This window comes from Pyxicephalus adspersus, chromosome 4 (genome assembly GCF_032062135.1).
Source record: "Pyxicephalus adspersus chromosome 4, UCB_Pads_2.0, whole genome shotgun sequence".
NCBI classification, from domain to species: Eukaryota; Metazoa; Chordata; class Amphibia; order Anura; family Pyxicephalidae; genus Pyxicephalus; species Pyxicephalus adspersus.
The window spans coordinates 134,643,281-134,663,200 of record NC_092861.1 but is presented as its reverse complement, the minus strand read 5'-3'; the positions used below and the strand labels follow the sequence as shown (position 1 = coordinate 134,663,200).

At 36.1% G+C, this 19,920-nt stretch overlaps 1 protein-coding gene across 26 annotated transcripts in view; it reads right to left on the bottom strand.

Annotated features, from left to right (window-relative positions):
• Positions 1 to 19,920, bottom strand: part of NRXN1 (neurexin 1) — an 892,798-nt gene that overhangs the window by 170,943 nt on the left and 701,935 nt on the right. The gene's annotated exons all lie outside the window — the stretch shown is intronic.

Sequence of the window (19,920 nt, the reverse complement as noted above, 5' to 3'; positions counted from 1 at the left end):
ACCTGTTACTGAAGTGCAGATTTTAATTCTTGTTTTATAGAAAAAATAGATGGGTTTGAGTTCCAGCTAAACAGAAAACGTAAACAAAGATATTGTTTCAGCAATTCTGATTAGCATGTGAAGTTCATACATAAAAGCTAAGTGGAAGTAGGTGATACCCAAAAGTGATGCTCTTCTTTAGTCAATCCCCACCCAGGAGCAATTAAATTCTACCCACTGCCGTTAAATGCTAACCCTCAGTCGCCAAATTAGAGGGAAGTAAGGGGAATACAATTTTAGTATAGTAGAGAAATGAGAAATGGTTACAGATTCTGTAATAGGTTCTAATCCTACCACAACCCATACCAAATTAGGATTACCTGATACTGACCTTATGTTGCATAGAAAGTTTAAATTATTTTTATTTATGTGGAAATCATAGAGTTCCTTAGTAAGAGATTATCTAATTCCTTAAAACAATCCAGCCAAGCTTGGATAACTGTTCATTCCACTCACAATATGGTCAGGGTTGGCCATGGGGGATCCGAAGTAGCCCAGATAAGAAGGTATCTTAAGTGGGATATTAAGTTCATCTGGGTCTCTGCTGGCCAGCCCAACCATGAAAGTATCCATGGGAGGTTTGCTACTTTCCAATATACATCATGGGAAATACCGTCTAGCAACAGCAGAAGTACATAGTTGCCTACCTGTCCCTAATCATAATCTTAATTAGGTTTTTCTAAAGTTGCTTTGTAAAGACTGGTAATAAATAGACTGCAAAACAAAATAAATCCCTCTATTTTAATCCATACATTCTCTAATACTGTTGAAAAATGAATTCAATGTGAATCATGATGGCTCAAATGGCAAAGAAAGGGAATTAAGCATTCACTTGTGTTTGCTCTCTGAATCCCTTAATTGTACTTCCATATTTTTTCTGCTGTAATTACATGCACTGCGTGTTACATGCAAATGACATAAAGGAGAAATTTATGCACATTACACAGTACTCCCCAGTGCAGCAATTAGGATAAAGGCTTAGTAAATAAAGAACAAGCAATGGCACTAGTTAAAATGTAAATATGTATACACTATTTTATGAACATTTAAACCATTTTGTGTCACTTCAACAAAGGCTTTGCAGACAATGCATTGTGTAAAAACTTCCATACTTCTGGAATCCTTGCCACATTTTGGGACCTTTAGGTTTACCTTTGTGGACAGGTTTCCATTTGGAGCTCTCTTTCATAAAGGAGCTCTGTCATTTTTGTTGATCTGTTGTTCAGGATTTTGGCTTTACTTGATTCATATTTTCTTTTCTGGGGCAGGAAACTACCATTTACAGAGTACACAAAAAATCTGGGTTTAAGTGTTTACTTTTTTTTTCTATGCCATAAACTATTTTTTGTTTATTTACTTGTGTGACTACTTCAGAAAGGTTTGTTTTCTGTGCACTTTTCCCTCCCTGCTTGTACATCATAGCCTTCTCCTTTTCTGTTCAAAAACCTACTACGCCTCTTGGAGAGTTATTGACAGATTCATTGGCAGGCCCAAAACCCTTCTTCCACAAGGGATCATTTCAGGTTTTTGTATGGTGAGGTTAGTGGTTTTCCCACACTGACCTTGAATTCTCCTTTTTGAAAGGAAAAACATTTTGTTTTAAAAGTAATGCAAAAGACGCCAAACCGTACTCTTCTTATGCATTTCTCTCCAGCCATGGCTTAGCCAGATGACCAAATTTGAGGAAGAAGATATTTCTGTCTTTGCAAGCAACAACTATAGCGAGCTACCTAGGTTAAAACATATTTGATGTGCCCATGAATAGAAAAACCTTTCTTTGCATTACGAATAATTTACGGAGTTCTATCTACTTGTAAAAAATAAAAGTGGACAGAAAAGCCCGAAAACTAACCAAGTCCATGGATTGGCCAAATATGTGCCTATCCATTTGGTACTAAAACTTACTTATTAAAATTTTGTAAAATTAACCACAGGCGAGGTCACATTCTTTAGCAGCAATTGCAAGCAACAAAAGAAGTAATACATTTTTGGATTTTAGCTCACAGAAATGCACTTTTTTTCGTTTTTAATTTTTAACTATACATACATATTACTCATCTGAAGTATGTGTTTATAAATTCCTGTTTTCTGTAAAGCCCTAGCTATATAAGTTCTTTGGTATACAGGTATAATCCTTTCCCACCAATGTCCAATTTCACTGAAACAATCCTATTACAGCCTGAGGCTACAAAAATATGTCCTATAGTAATAACTCTGATTTATATTTGAAGATAAACAAAAAACAACCAATCTATAGAAAAATATACTTTCCCTACTGACCCTTTACAGCAATAATTTACAAAGTGTTTTTATTTACTCCATCCATTACACCGAATAAAGTACTACACATCACACAAGTTAAAAGACATATTAAAAGACATTAGAAAAACATGATTCACTGGTCAGTGAAGGCGATAAAATGTACTGTTGTTTCCAATATTCCAGATTTAGAAGTGGTTAATATATGCAAATAAAATATTCCAGGGGAAGTTTGCATGGGTTCCCTGGCCAAATACCAGAGTCCTTTGAGCAATGATCATTAATGATATTTTTGGCTTCCATTGTCTAGCAATGTAAACATCACTTTTCCAACTGACTTCCACACTAATGCACTGTGAGCTGTGAATATAGTAATTATAGCAGAGGTTCCCTAAGATCTGAAAGTTATCTCACAGATTCCTCAGTGTTAAAAAGGTTGAGAAAGAGAGCCTAAACAAAGGAGACTACAACATGGGCACTGGGAACAAATTATTCTGGGAAAAGGGCAAAAAAAAGACAAGGCAAAATAATACTAAACAAATAATTTATTAATACAAATAAAGAAATTTGCCCTAGGCTTAACATCGATCAGCTATACTAATGCCCTAGGCTAAACACAAATATCCTTATCTTGCTCTATACCCATGTTACAGATAGCACATAGGATTATATATAGGTGAATTGGCATTTGGGTCTCTATTCCCGATGCATTTCGTTAAAAGAGCTTCATCAAGGGATTCCTTGAGACTGCAACTGTAAACAATAAATACAATAAATATGTCCAATACATATATGAAGACAACAATTAAGGTAGGTATTATCAAATATTGTCATGTTGTATGTCTGTATATTCAATTTTTAAATACATTTAAATAAAAAAATTCTCAAAGATTCAATAAAATGTACATGGTGATAGGCTGGACAAAAAAGTAAGGTCTCAAGCTTTGAAAAGTAAAGAAAAGTATATATAATGCACTTACTTGGTGACCAAGAGTTTGTAGAATGATCGTTGAATGATGGGTAAGGTGCAAGAAGACAAACAAGGGGTGTTTAGGTAAAATTATCTTAAATAGGATTGAAGCATCTAGTATGTAACAAGTGGAAATATTGGTTGGCTATCTTCTCAAACGCTTAACCCATTCTGGACAAACTCCTAGCCCTTTGGGGCAGTCGCAATATATATTTTTAAAGACAAAGCAATGGGGCAGGAGTGAGGACACCATTTAAAAGGGTGTATAACAAAGGCGGGGAAACATTGCATTTGGCACTTATAAGTCAGTGAGTCAGTCTATAGGCTGTTATATCATATGTCATCCTTTCTGTCATAAATCAGATATTCCTCATACTAGAAAAACACTTTCTGCTAATGTGTAGCTACCAATATTTTATAAACCTTCCCAGGGACACTTTCTGTAAGAAAGTTGTTTATAAGCAAGTTACTCACAACATTCTCTCCAAGGACTGTGGGTGACTGTACACCCACAATAACCCATTTACTAAATTGGATTAGAAAATGCTGTTCAGTGATTTTTATATGACTACATACATTTAACTGAAAAGGTCAAGGTAAATGTTTATTTCATCGACTTACTTTAAACAGCACATAATACAGAAAAAACACAGAAAATGGATTTATTGGGAATACATTTTGCTTTCTTTGGAATAGAATGTATTGTGAGGTCAACAAAGGGAAGAAGAAGCAATGGCGATGTTTGGGCACTCTAAATATGATGGGCTCAGCAGAAGCTGCATGATATACATCACAAGGTATACTATTTAAAGTGCAACTCTAGTCAAAATGCCTAAATAATAATAAATACATTAACTCTAGTTTTTTTTATTTCTGTGTGAAACTTGAGCTTTAACCCTTCCTTGTTCTATCAATAAAAAATAAAAAAAATTGCTTGGTTTAGGATTTAAAGCCGACCTATTATCAAAAAGGTTAACATGGGTGATAAGATTGGTTGCTCCCTTCCATTACTTAAAAATTTTCAGGATATTCCTATTATTTTCTCATTGTGTCCCCACTTTGTGGTTGGGGGGTTGTTGATGGGTATTCTTGCAGCCTCCTGGTATACCAATTTCACACATTTTAGGAAACTGCACAACTCTACACAGGGCGCTGGATCATTAGTGGGTATTCAACAAATGTACGTGACCAAGGGCCAGGTTTTGTGCAAGATCAGTGCGGGGTTATTCACAGTGGCAGAATGATGCCTAGTCAACGAAAGTGTCGATAGGGGAGCTAGAAGAGACAAGAAAGAATATGATGGTGATGTGGAACATGAAAGAGCAAAACGAAGAATGATAAGAAGACTTCACAGGACTGACTATGGGTGGGGGGGAAAGTATATTTACAGAGTGCTTATCAGCTGAAAAGGTAAGAGCATTATAAAATAATAAATAAGAGGTGCAAAGTCCACTTTAATAAAGTGGAAAAACACTGCCTTGGATCAAATAATGTAAATGTAAGCAATTGCCCAGATTCTCTTGCCATTCATTACAGCAAATGCAGATCCGAATAACTGTCAGTATGCTCTGAGCGCTACAGATATTGCACTGCAATAAGCTATTTTATTTGCCCTTAAAATTTCCTTAAGTGCCATGTGCCCGTTATTAATGTAGGAGCAACAGGAAGCAATAGAAACAGCATTAACCAAGGGTTACAATATCTCTAGCCTCTGCAATGTAGATTGTATCCTAACATAATTGCCTTCTCATAACAAAGACAATCATTTGGAGAATAAAATAAATCCGCAATGACTGCCGCACCTGCTTAGTCTATACAAATATTAAAGCTCTTTAGTTCTCAGGGGTTAATCTGTGCTTAATTCATTATTAAAGTATATTTGACTACATTATTAATATTAGCTGCATTAATAATTCACACACACCAGGCAAATGTGATTTGTTAATCATGAATGGTCTAGTACAAGGTGGGTTTATTTAAAATGATAAAAGCTTGTCAGGGGTTTTAAATATATTTTAAAGAGTCTTCTGTAGAATAAACAGAGGGAATTGTTTATTAGGCTTGTCGTCAAGTAAAAGGTGGTGTAATGCTCACAGTAAACAATGGAAACAATGACATTTCTTGCGTGTGCTATAAAATGTGAGATATAATATTATTGGTTATGGTGGACAAAGATTTGTCGGATGATCCATCTGACAACAAAATACATTTTTTGATTTGGGTATATGCACTTTCCGAAGAATCATCACTTTTTGCATTGATTTATTAACTAAGTCTAGTACATTAAGTCAGGGCTGCCATCAGGGGGTCAAAGGGTACTTCTGTACCAGGCTCTGATCTAACAAAACCTTTGCAGTGCTGGAACTATTAGTACTATTAGGAACTAGTATGGGCCCAAAAAACCTCTCTGCCTTGGCCTTGGGCAGTAGCAGCCTTTAGGGCTAATTGAGAGCCTCATTTATGATAGATTCCCTTTAAAATATTTTAAGTTGGGAATTGTTAAAGGCAAATAACTGTACAATAATGGGTGCAAATGCCAAGCGGTCAATAGCCACCTAAACAGGAAACCTGAGCTCCATCAGTGCATGCCAGCATGTTTATGAAATATCAAAAAGGGAGGTCGCATTTTCAGGGCTACACTAGATTATGGGACAGACATACTGCAAATTTATAGTTTACTTGTTCCTACGTATAGGAGCCTACTTTTAAATCCCTGCACTGTACCCAGTAACTCCAGACGATATAACTAAAAAAATGACTGTACTTTCACAAAAAAGTTGTAAATGTGCTTTAATTATATTGTGGTTATGATAGGATGCTTTTTTAAATATAGATCTTAGCAATGTTCTTCATTACACCTTTTTAATGTAATTTTCAATGTTCTTCATTTTTTGCTTTATTAGCTATAAACAGAAAATCATTACTTCTTTTCAGGTAAAACCTAAATTCCATTTTGTTCCTTGTGCCTTAATGACCTTCATGTGACTCTTGTATAATTAGTAGCTAAAATAAATCAGTCAACATAATATGCTAAACTGCCGTTAAAACTGTCATTGAGCCTCATTTAATTATACAATACACCAGATACCAACGAAATATTAAAAGGAGGCAGGAATATGGCCTGTTCTTGTGAAATTAATTTGGGCACATTGCTCTATATTTCTGTAAGCTATATTGAGGTTTTAATGCTCTAACAAGGTCAACTTGATAAGATGGTAATATGAAAGTTAAAGGACATAAAGAAAAATAACAACAATGTAACATACCAAATACACAAAGTTATGGTGTGATTTAAGGGAGAGTCTAACCAGGACATATATGTAAATATAAATATATATATATATATATATATATGTATATTTAAAGATTCTGTACTATGTTACTATGCTGCAATAAACTAAACCATAATCAGCTAATAAAAAATCTCTTTTTGGTAGGGCCTCCAATGCCTCCAATACTTTAGTATTGGTTTAGTGCGTAAGTCTAAGAAAAATAAAATAAACAAAATACCTTACCTTTTCTTGACTTCTATATGCTGATCCCATAAGACGATCCTGTTTCTTGTGACCTCCTCTTCACCATTGTCATCATGTACAATGCAGAACCAGCTGTCCTGCATTCTATCGGAGGACATCCATGGCCCATGTGGGCACGTGGCCCGTGGATATCCCAAGGTTAGAGCAGATAGGAGCACCAGTAAGTCTTTTTCTCTATTATTCTCTTTATATAGTACACATATATAAAAATACATAGTTTAAAATTTAAAAAAAAATTGCCAAAACTAGCAAAGTTTCCTTTAGGAGAAAGGATATTAAGAAATGACAATTTAATAAAAGAACAAAATGATGATCTATTGACATTGTATATGGATGTGTTGAATATTACAGTATCTGTAGCACTGAATGTTCCATCAATCAATGAAATGTATATGAATGGATGAACGAAGAAAGACTTAATTATTTACAGGAAATCAGCCTGAATTAACAAGCAATAAAATAACTGCTCGTTCCTTTGCTGTATGTATCTGGGTATTGATTTTAACAGATCTGACCTTGACAATGAAGGGCTAAATGGAACATTACAGCAGTCACTTTTCATTTCTCAAAGTGCTGAAGAATAAGAATTAAAGCTTCAGTCCTCCAGAGCCAACTCAGACATTTCAGTTCCCCTTCAAAATTAAAGTTCAGCTCCGTAGAGAAGGATCAACCCAAGGACTATCTTTGCAGTTTGCTTGTATATGTTTTTCTTCGGAGGAGGAATTTATGAAAGTTTTATGTTTTAGAACGCACATATCTGCTATTGTGACCCTACTCTTACTACTCCCTACTTACCTGGACCAAAAGCATACCCTGATAGCATTATTTCCTAGGAGGAACCAGTGAAATAAATTTAAGACGTTTCAAAAAACCCATTAAATAATTAAATCAATAAGGGTCAGTGGGAGGAATGCTCTCATTCTGTGCAATCCGTACATTTAAAGAATGGCTGGTTTAAAGATTTTGTGAACAGTATCAAGGATTCTTTTATTGTCAACCATCTACAGTATACTCTCATTTACCGTGCTTCCCCACCACTCCTTCTTTTGTTGCAGTCCCTGCAAAATACCTGGCGCTTCCAAATATAGGAGCAAATCGGATCAGAAAGCACCTGGTGTTGTGCAGCAGATATGAGCAAGCAGAAGTAGGGAGCACCATATAGGAATGAGATACACTTTGAAGAGATCTGGTCATGGAAACAACCCTAACACGGAAAAATCCTGGCTATAAAAAGAGCAAATGGACAACCAACCCATTTTGACCCAAAAGAAAAAGGCCTGCTGTTTTTTCCCGTTTTGCCAACAGCAACAATATGTTCTTTTAATGGTCAAAGGGCCAGTGAACCCAGAAGTGATTTTTCACTTTCTGATGAATCATAATGGGTCCAGTCAGCATCTACTTTCTTGGACACTCTAACAACAAACTCTCCTTGCCATAATACCCAACATTGTTCTGTCTACCTCCTCCTTTTTGTGTCCTAGCTCCTCCTGTTGCATTCTCTAAAACATAAAATTGATCTTTAGGTACAGGGAAAGCCCCTCATATTGCTCAAAGGCACAAGAAATGATTATAGATATCTCACCAGTAGAGTTTTGGTTGGGTTTTCTTCCCATTCAGCCTTTTTGCTATGTACTTAGAAGTGCCAATAACAACAGTTTATTCTTTTTCTTAGAAACACTTCCTAAAATATTTCTTGCACCAATAAACAGAAATGATTGGACAAAAAATGTTTCTAATGAATTATAACCAGACCTTCAGTTGTAGTATTATATATGACATTGGAAAATGTTACAGATAATCTCTTTAAAGAAATATATGTGATACTTGTAGGTGTGATTTAAATGAATCTTATCGTAACCTATAAATAATTTTTTTTCATAACACCATTTCCTGTTACTGAATAGTGGATTCACTTCCCAACACAAATGTGGTTAGCGTAAACCAATACCCAAATTACCTGGGTACATTAACACCAAGGTCTAGAATATTAGATTTCATAATTTCCTTAGCTGTAGAGAACTCACTTTGTTTGCAATATGATATGCATGTCTTTTTGCATGTAGTACAAATCACAGATTTGTAAATTTATCCAGCACATGATCCACTGAAGTGTTGTTGGTGTGCTACTCAGTGACACCATCAATACAAGTTAAAAGCCATTCTACCTACCCATTAAACCAGGTCTGCTTTGTAAAATTTTGGAACGGCAGCCTATGGAAATTAATTAAACTGATGTAAAATATCCAAATGCTGATTCTTTAAGAACACAATGCTGTGGGCGGTCAAGTGATTGGAGTCAGGGAATTCTAGAGGCCCCAGATATCCTTCAAATGATAGTATGGGTGCCAAAGGATTAAGCTCAGCAACGCAAGAAAAAAGATGTCAGATTTGGAATACGCACCTTTAAAACCGGTCAATGTCCATATTATGGTCTTTTGTGGATTACTGTTTATTCATCAAATGTATTTTATAAAAACTGTCCCCTGAAAAGTAAATCCGAATCCTCTCATGACATCTAATAAATAAAATGAGTTCCCCATTACATGTACAATTTTCTGTACAATTTTTTCTCCCACAATCAATAACTTTAGTTCTTTCTGAAATCTCTAAGCTTGGATCAGATCCCGTCTCCATCTACTTTGATTTACAAGCACAGAATTGATTGTGTAACCTGTACTACTTTGAAAGCTTGTAAGAGTTCTTATAATCACATTTGGTTTCTTACTGAGTTATAAACCTGTTTTAATTCACACAGCGTTTCTTTGTTAGTACTACAAACTTTACCAACTTTCTACAAATCTTTTAAAGTTTGAAATTCCATAAAACTGAGAAGAATCGCATTTAGGTTGAATTCCAGGTTGATATAAAGGACATACAATAATACAGCTGTACATTCATTAATACTTTTTTTACATGCAAGTACCAAAAGGTTACTTGGTATTAGTTTCCTGCTGTCCTCTGCAAGGTAGAACGAGATTGGAGAAGAAAGAGGCAGCACAAAGAGGTTTTCAGTTGTGTTCAAGGGTTCATGTGCTAACAAGGGGCATGGTAATAGGGAAAGAGAGCATAGCAATGTACAAAAGAGCTTATCAGTCTGTTTTTTCTCTTTTTACTGTCCAGTTACTGAATGAAATGAAAGATCTGCAAGTGATTGTAAACTGTTTGAATGGGGGACAGTAACATTCAATATGAATGGCACCCCAGATGGTCTGAGCTCATGCTGCTGAGCTCATGGTGGACTCCCAGATCCACAGTGATCTTCGTTACCCATTGGATGGCCACTGTAATGTAATGCCTGTGTATACTCAGGAGTTACATTGTCCCAATTGTCTGGCTACATAAGTGGTAGTGTCATGCCACCAGGAGCATGGGAAAAGTTTTTGGGCAAAGGAGACTTTGCATGTTTATTCTGACAAATATTTCTACCTACTGGTGACCATTTCCTTAGTGAGTTTAGGGCTGCTGTAATACAACGTAATGTTAACACACAAAATTAAATGCTGGTATGATGCTGCATCCATCTAAATTGAACCCTTATGTGAAAGCTGGAGCAGTGAAGGCCAATATAGGCAGACCTTCCATTCTGAATGCAACGTTAAGAAAGGCCCATAGCAAAATAGGAGCAGGGCCTTCATGACAGGAGTGTAAGGGGCTGCCCGGTGAAAATAGAAGGGGGGGGGCAGTGGTGGTGAAGAGTAGGTGGAGGAAGGGTGAAAGATTTAAAAGATGCACAAGGAGGAGCGAAGGTGGATTGGTAAGGAAGAAACGTGGGGTGGAGTAAGGGGATAGATATAAGGGGGGAGAATCGCATTTAGGTTGAATTCCAGGTTGATATAAAGGACATACAATAATACAGCTGTACATTCATTAATACTTTTTTTACATGCAAGTACCAAAATGTTACTTGGTATTAGTTTCCTGCTGTCCTCTGCAAGGTAGAACGAGATTGGAGGAAGAAAGAGGCAGCACAAAGAGGTTTTCAGTTGTGTTCAAGGGTTCATGTGCTAACAAGGGGCATGGTAATAGGGAGAGAGAGCATAGCAATGTACAAAAGAGCTCATCAGTCTGTTCTTTCTCTTTTTACTGTCCAGTTACTGAATGAAATAAAAGATCTGCAAGTGATTGTAAACTGTTTGACTGGGGGTCAGTAACATTAAATATGAATGGCACCCCAGATGGTCTAAGGCAAGTTAGTGCTCATCTACAATGTTACATTAAACAGCTTACAATGTATTATTATCAATAAAGAGAACCAAATTTGAATCTTCAATATGGAGCTCTGGTTCAGGGTACAGGATAGGTAAAAGGAATAGGACCAGGTCTGGGGGAAGGGAAGGAAAAAGAGTTGTCCTCTAAGACAATTTTAACATAAAGGTTTGAAAAAAAATAGACTTTTTCTAGAATAATTGGACGTATTGCCAACCCACTCATTACCTTAATGTGGACCTAAATCCTCATTGGTATGCACAGTATTAGGGTACACATTTACCTTTTTATAGGTTCCCTGCAACCATAACAAGTCCAGCAAGTTGTCCCTGCTGCATCACCTGAAGCTGCCATCTTTGCTGCTGAGCTCATGGTGGACTCCCAGATCCACAGTGATCCTCGTTAGCCATTGGATGGCCACTGGAAATGTAATGCCTGTGTATACTCAGGAGTTACATTGTCCCAATTGTCTGGCTACATAAGTGGTAGTGTCATACCACCAGGAGCATGGGAAAAATTTTTTGGGCAAAAGAGACTGTGCATGTTTATTCTGACAAATACTTCTACCTACTGGTAACCTTTTCCTTAGTGAGTTTAGGACTGCTGTAATACAACGTAATGTTAACACACAAAATTAATTGCTGGTTTGATGCTGCATCGATCTAAATTGAACCCTTATGTGAAAGCTGGAGCAGTGAAGGCCAATATAGGCAGACCTTCCATTCTGAATGCAACGTTATGATATTGCATAGAACTAAATGGAACCCTTACATAAAACCTGGAGGGGTAGGGGGCCAATGTAAGCAGACCTCCCATTTTAGTAGTAGCTTCCTCTTTTAAGAAAAACAAGTGGAAAATCTACACAAACTTTTTTTCATTTAAATATATTTTTATTCTCTTTGTTCCCAGTATAACAATTGGAAGGTACACAATTCAGTAATTGAAGCATGATAATGCCTGACACTTCCTATACTCCTTACCTTGAGTAACGTGTCTGCTTTCCCTGTAACAAAACAATGAGGTAAACACAATCATAGGCATTGTAAAACTGCATAATAACCTGGACATACCCATATAAAAGCCTTATCATTAAATGTCAATTAAAACACGCAAGGGCTACCATTCAGCTCCCTATATAAACAATAAATGTGATGAAAAGCAGGCATAAAGGCCATTTTAATGACCAGTTTTTTATTATTTCCAAAAAATATGTTCTTCCGAGCCATCTTATTTTATCCCTGGCCTGTATATCAGGTGCTCCTTCCAGACAAAAGCAATTAGAGGATTGGAAAACAGCACAAGGAACGCTCCTTAGAATTGTTCCACTGAGAGGGAGAGAACAAAAATCCCTAACAGCACCAAACAACTCTATTCTCCCCTGGCACTACAGCCTACAAGAATTATTGCTTGTCAAGCAAGGCAACATGCAGGTATGCGCACAGAACCTTGCAATTAAATAGTTCAGTGGCAGCATTACTCATTGGACACCAGAAGGTCTTACATTGTGTAACACTAGACCTAAATACAACTGCCGACATCAATTCTCACACTTGGACAAAAAAAATCAATAATTCAAGGCTGGGGTGCATTCATACAACACAATGATTATTAACTGTTTTTCACTGCTTATATGGGAACAAGAGTTAATGAAGCAACATACTGATGAGAATGAAAAAACTCAACTTCAGAAGCCCGCAGCGTGGGGCTCAAAAACTAAGCTGCAGGAACAGCATTTAAAGCGAAATTTCAGGCTGTGTCAGAGCTAGAGCTCAGCAATCAGAAAAGCTTGCGTTTCCTGGTCGAGGGATGTGTTTTGGAATAGTTTGCTATGGCGAACATTTTTAGATGTTAAAAAACCATACCGAAAAACCAGTAATCATAGGCTTCTGTGGGAGCCCTTTGCGAGGTGAGGGGTATTGCTCCCTACCTGTATATTAAATAGCAAGGAGCCAGTTGATAATGTACATGGTTGGCATTGTTCCTATTGGCTTGTGGTTGTCAGGGATAATACTACTCCTAACAACCAACAGCTAATGGAAATGCTGCTCGATATGTACATAAACAACCAGCTGCTTGGCAATGTAGCATTCCTACTAGTTGGTGGTTGCCATAAAAAGGTGTTAAAATATAATGCATGCAATTTATCAAAGATATAGCAATTAAAGTTTATATAAACCCTAAAAGGAATGTCATCCATGTTTACTGACAGCTTTAGCAAGTTGTTGTATACATATTACAAGAGTCCAGTGTACATCATTGCTCTGGACCTGCGTTTGTGACATTATCACGCCATGTCCATATGTACAATATGTGACATTAAAGAGATTGAAGTTTATATGTTCCCTGTCTTAGGCATGAAATATTTGTTTTACATAACATTTGAAACACATGACTTTTTCCAATCCATATCAATGTCAGTATAAATTAATCATATACACATGGACCTTATGAGAGGTGTTTCTGCAATGGATAATAAACAGCAACTCATACTTTATGTTTGTTTTCATGTTCACTTTGTAATTTCAAAAGCTCATGTGACTTCTAAAAATCAACGAAAAAAGTAAAATACCCCCAGCAGGATTGCCCTATAAAAGAAACTGTGGCATAGTTGATGGCCCAGATAATTGTATTACAAATTATAGTTTTCGAAAAATGGTCTCTAGGGGCTCTTAGCTGGGAATTCAGGGATTGAGAAGAGTAGAAAACTGTCTTCGTAATTATTATTGTTCAATTATGCCTATAGAGAATAATGTTGAGAATTATTGTTTGTCCACACATTTTCCAACACTAATGACTACACTATGGCACAGAAAGATTTAATAATAATATTAACATTTGTGGAGCCTCCAAAATGGCACCAACATTGTGTGGAAGTATTGGAAACACATTTGGTATCTCTAAGGAACTAGTGTGACAAATCCCCCACTCACATAAAAACTATCACCTGATTAAGTACCAGTTATACTATAATAATTGCTGGGTTGTGTTGCGTAATTAATTTAAGTTAAATTTAAATAAAGTTTACATTTGCCTATATTGTTTTTTCCCCATATACCTGAAATAAAAAGCATTTTTTACATATTCTATGATGTGGATTTCAACACTGGAATCCCTGAGATATAAGAAGCAATGGAGATCATATTAGAATACTAATAACAGTTTTAGACGCAATGACATATAAATTATCATGTAACATTTAAAATAATTTATAAATATTCAGGAGAAATATGAGGTGTAAAGTGTTCTTCCTTACACATGTAGTGGTGGGTGTGATATCACATAAATTAATCTGGCGTTTGATGCAATGAATTTGTAGATTATGACCATTTAGATCCTTTTCTGCAATGGGATATTATTAGCTTGACAAGATAGGTTCTCGGAACAAATGTGTGAATATTTATGGTTCTCTACATTACTATTAATATCTGCTGTAGATGACATACATACATATAAAATGTTGAATTCAGACTTATTTATACCATACAATATGCACCAAGTGGTCTATTTATAATTCTGTGAACCTCGCCCAACATTTTCTGATGGAGATTCAATCACTGCTATTGAAAACACATGGACCTGGAAGATGTTCTAGGAGAAAGTGGCAGATTTACTGCTTTATAATAGATCTCTCAAGTGAAACACTGAACAATTAACTACCTAAAGACTAAATTGCATATTGGAAAGTATGTTTATTAAGATGAGGTACAAAAGATATGTGTTAAGGCTCTGACTGTCCATCATCATCATAGATTGGATTCCATTTTTGCCTAATTGTGATCACAGAGCCCTGTGCATGCCATAGGTAATAATGGCATAATACTGCACTTAGATGCAGACAGGGACTGCAATTATTTTTTTTATGATGTCATCACTCCATAATGCATGCCTTGATCGTCTTGAAAGGAGCACAGGCTGTGGCAACTTTGGGACATTTGCAGCATGAATGTATATTTCAATCATAGACATGTATAGAGAACATTCACATGTGTAGAATGTTTTGAGGTTATTTTTGTTGAGGCCAATGGCAATTCCTATAGTTCTTTCCTGACAGATTCCCCTTAACTGATCTGTTGTGACTTTCAATTCTCATAGAGTTTTTTACGGGTCACTGCAGTTAAAACATTTCACTTAATCTTCATAGAGCCTTAGCGAAAAAGCCCTAAAGAAACTGCAGACATGTCACATCTTCAAGCTACGCTCAACTAATGTTGTTAGCCTGGAACTGACATAAAAAATCCAACCACCAAAAGATCATCCCATAATTGTGCCATATAGACATAATGGCTAGACTTTGAGTTTATCCTGAAAGCCCAAATGAAGATGATGTTGATGTAACTGAACCCATAAATCATCTATAAAATCATCCTTTAACTTAGCCATACATGTTACATTCAGAGCTCTAAACCAAAACCATGCTACATCTATGTTATGAGTCTCTAAACCCTTGTAATACATGGTTCAGGATAGTTCCAACGTGCACTATAGGTTACAGTTGGACTACCTACAATCCTTTAAACCTATGTTGGTGACTGCCGAACTTTTTCCATAATCTTTTGCCACCTTGATCCATCGCCCACTGGCCATGTAATTCCTGCACATGTGTTCCTTGCATCTAGATCTATTCCTGGCACCACAAGGAAGCTGGGCTCCACACTGCGTGGTGCATGTGCAGTTAAAGCAAAAACGCAAATGTCACCAGGAGCCCAGGTAAGGTTTCTTGACCAAAGAGACATTAGACATTTATTCAACCTGCCTAATTACATACTAAAATATTCGATAGTTTAGGTAGGTTCTCATACTACTCAGTGTTGGTGAATCTGAATGAGGTTTTAGAAGACTGAGCAATCAGATTGTAATACCTCTGGTCAGCTTTAGCTGATCCAACTATCCCAAACTATAGTATTGTAGGTGACCATGGAATAATCCCGAGTAAACATGAAATATCCTTTCTTGACATGCATAGGGCTTGGAACCAGTTTCACCTTTTGTTTTCATAGCACGGCAGTGATCAAGTCTCAGGCAGTTCGTTAGCCTACACAAGGTGCCTGTAACAAAATAACTATAAATGCTTGTGTTATTTCTCTGCTTTTTCTTCTGTACTTTTGCTGCTCTTTCTTTACACACGATGACAGTTAGGTACAAAACGGTGAAGTTGCCAACCGCCAATTACACAGACAATGTCTGTGCAGGGATACACAAAGTGCTCTGTCTGTAAACTAAGGGAGAAAATGGTCTATGTGGAGCACATCTAAACTTAATGCGTCACCTGCAGCCGCATTATCAAATGATGCCTGTAAAGATAATGTCACATAAAACACAACATTAAAGCAGCCTTTGCTAGGTGCTTTCTTTTCTCTCTCTTTTTTTTCTAACTTTGCAATTATGAAGCGCCTGGATAAGTGTGAGTCATTCTCTTAATGTAGTACCCCCGGGGGCCCAAGATTTATGCTATTTAAATGGCTATCCGGAAGTCGGGCATCTATGATTACAGTAGTCTTAATAGCACATCTGTTGGCATCGTCTACTATGTATTAAGCATTAACCAATGTGATGCAGACACTGGTAATAAACACTGAAATCTCACAGACTCCTGCCGTCTAATACACAATGCAGCAGATTAGCACCATTGTGAAATTATAAATGATATATCATTAGTTTCATGTAACTACGTACTGAGCGTCCAGCGGAATAGTGAATGAAGGATATAGTTTTCTCATTTCCTTATAGTTATTAATAATAGAACCACCAGCATAAGTTTACAATACGGACAAGCAGGGTCTGCCTAAATATAATACAGATGGATGTCTGTGGCCTGAATTAAGTTTTGGGTTTTTATATCTCTTGGGAGGTCCAACAACAAAATCTTCCGACCAGAATCACAGCTAATACAATTAACCTATCTCCTCAAGCTATATTATCCATATTGTATTTAAAAATGAGAAATCTAGCAAAAAGATACAAACTCATGATGGTTGGGCAGACAAGCCAACTCAGTAACAAATATCTCACTAAGTGAAACTATATTAGATTATCTGACTCTTAAATATGTAAAACTGTAGGGGCCATTTCAGACTCAGTTGATTGTAGGGGCCATTTCAGACTCACAGTTGACTGCAGCATCCTGTCGTACACTCAGCTAGGGTCCCAACTGCCCCTAATCAAGTGTGAAGTTGGCGACTATTTTATGCATGTGGTTGCTGTGGATTGTGGTGGACAAAACACTTTTTGCCTGCACAGTTTGTTTTCCACCCCTGGAGGAAGAACCATACCACAGTAAAAATGAATTTACCTGGTTGCTATGCATCTGAGAGTGACCTCCGCCTGGGTGTTTTCCAAAAATTTGAAAAGGACCTAAAAACTGTATTTAAAGCCACACACCTAAAAATACAGTTGAAAAGGCCATACTTGCTTAGGTATTCTTAATTTTGCTTAGAAACTCTTGTGATGTAGGATCCCTGATCAAAATTTAATGGTGATCTCAAATTGTTCCACTGTAGTTACCTTGGTGTGTCATTAGTCCACCCCAGCTTGATGACTCGACAATGAAGCAAACTAGTTAGGCTTCCCTTCTTTTTTAAAAAATCAGACCAAAAGAACTGATGCAAAAAGGCCAAGTTTGACCTTGCCTCATAGAGTCATTTCTCCTTTACAAGAGTCGTATGTACAGGGTAATACAGGAGGCTAATAAGTAAGCCTTCAAGTAAGTATCAGTTCATGTTCACAATGTCTAAAGTATTGACTCATCTACCGACTGTCTAGCTAAACATGGCATTGCTGATAAGGGCTTAGACTAAACGCAGCCAAGAATAACCCTTTTATGTGAATATGTAGTAATAAGTTATTTCTTCTCTAGAAGAATCTCTTTAATTCTCGAAATTGTCGAAGATTCTTCAGAGGGAAATCAAACTCATCAACTTTATTGTCAGTATGACTTTGCAAAGGTCTAGTGTTCTGCAGGTTTTAAGGTTTGATGCTAACCATTTCCTATTGAATACTCTATGCACTGCTCAGCCATAGAACTGTCATCTGCCTGGCCAAAACATGACTGATGGACAGGCTGTGTCTTGTTCTGGACATCTCTGCTTCTCTAGCGCGGTACGTGACACTTTACTGTCCAAACACAAACAAAGCAGACAGTCCTTCACCATCTGGGTGGATATAAAGCATAACGCTTCAGTTATTTATATGGCAGGTAATTCATTAAAGCATACTTTACCCTTTTAAATCTAAATATCACTGTATAATGAAAATATAAATGTGAATTTTGTTTGGTCTCCCAATTATATAGCACATAAATTCATATTATCAATGTATTTCATGTTTATACAGCTCTATTGTTTTCAGATGACCCAATTACATACATTGACCTTGTTGTTTAAAGTGGCAACAACCTTACAAAATGTCATTGTTTAAAGTGCATGTTAAGCCTATCAATGAGCTTTTTCTTACTTGCTACCTTTTGGTAATATGTCATTGGAAATATTTTGTTCATTAAGTGTGAATCCTTTTAAAAATACATATAACTTTTGAATATAAGCCAATATGAATATAAACTGGCAAACTACATTGAGTCTAGTATAAACCTAGATCACAAAATGCAATAATTCCTAAAATTCAAAATAGTAATCAATAGTAACACCAATTAAAATATGTGTCAATAAAAAATGTGACATTTAAAAAATCCATGCTGTCTTTTTTTTAATTTTATTTATTTAAAAGGTAAACAATACATTGACATGGGTTCAGTTTGTTTATCCCTTTTTTTCTCCCTTTTTTCAGGTCAAAGTATTTTGTACTTTTGATTTGGATGGGGTATGATGGGTCACTTGTTCTTAAATGGCATTTTGTACATTATTGTTGGCCACAATAGATGAGGCTGTGTCGTCATGTAATGTTTGTAACAAAATATTGTCTCAGATAGCTAAAATGTCATACATATTTTTTAGAAGGCCAAAGTATTATTTAGAGGTATGACCCGGGTATTATTTTTCTAAATTTATTTTCAGGTCTAGGGTTAATACCTGAGTATATATGATATCTTAACCGTTATTTGATATCATTCCTCAAAATATCTTGTCATCAAATCAAGGAAATGTTATATTTTTTTAACTTTTCAGTCCTCCATAATATCCTTTTTATGGACCCTAGCTATCAATGTCATACTCTGAACATCTCCAAGCCAGTAGTGATGTCACCAACACTTGCTTGGTCCAAAATACCCCTCTTCCTTTTATAATCCATTAATGATATACCTTTAGAGAATCAGCCTTACAATTGTAAAAGTAGACCTACAAGACATGCACATAGAATGGACTTTTTATTGATTTTTATAAATATCTAAGATATCATTTAATACTAATGTCAAAACATAAATGCAAGAGGTTGAATTCCCAATATAACTATGGCAAAGATCTTATATGGTTGTTAAAGAATACTTACATTATCATTTTTTAAAATTACTGAGCTGTCAAGAGGCTTTGAAAGCCTCCAAGTAATTTTAGATGACCTATTCATATTGGTATGGATATATGACCCAAAAAAAATAATGTGACCTTGAGGATCTGAGACGAAATTTCAAAAATACTTTGTTCTTCTTTCACTATAATCACAGGAACACTTGAATTTCAAATGGATGCTAGTTTTCCACAAAACCAATCCAAAAGTTTTTTGTTTTAAACAGAATCATGAAGCTGTTAGTGAATTGTCACTCTTTGTGTTCCAAATTGAGAAAATTTCTTTTACTTCCTCCCCCAAATCTCCAAAAAAAGAATAAAGAAACTGAAACTCACGGCAGGCTTTGATCCTTCCTTTCTCTATACAAAGCAATAAAAAATTTGGCAAGAGTTTCCAATTATAATTGTAAAGATATGATTCTTGTATGTCTTTTTTTTACTTCTTTTTAGTTTTTGT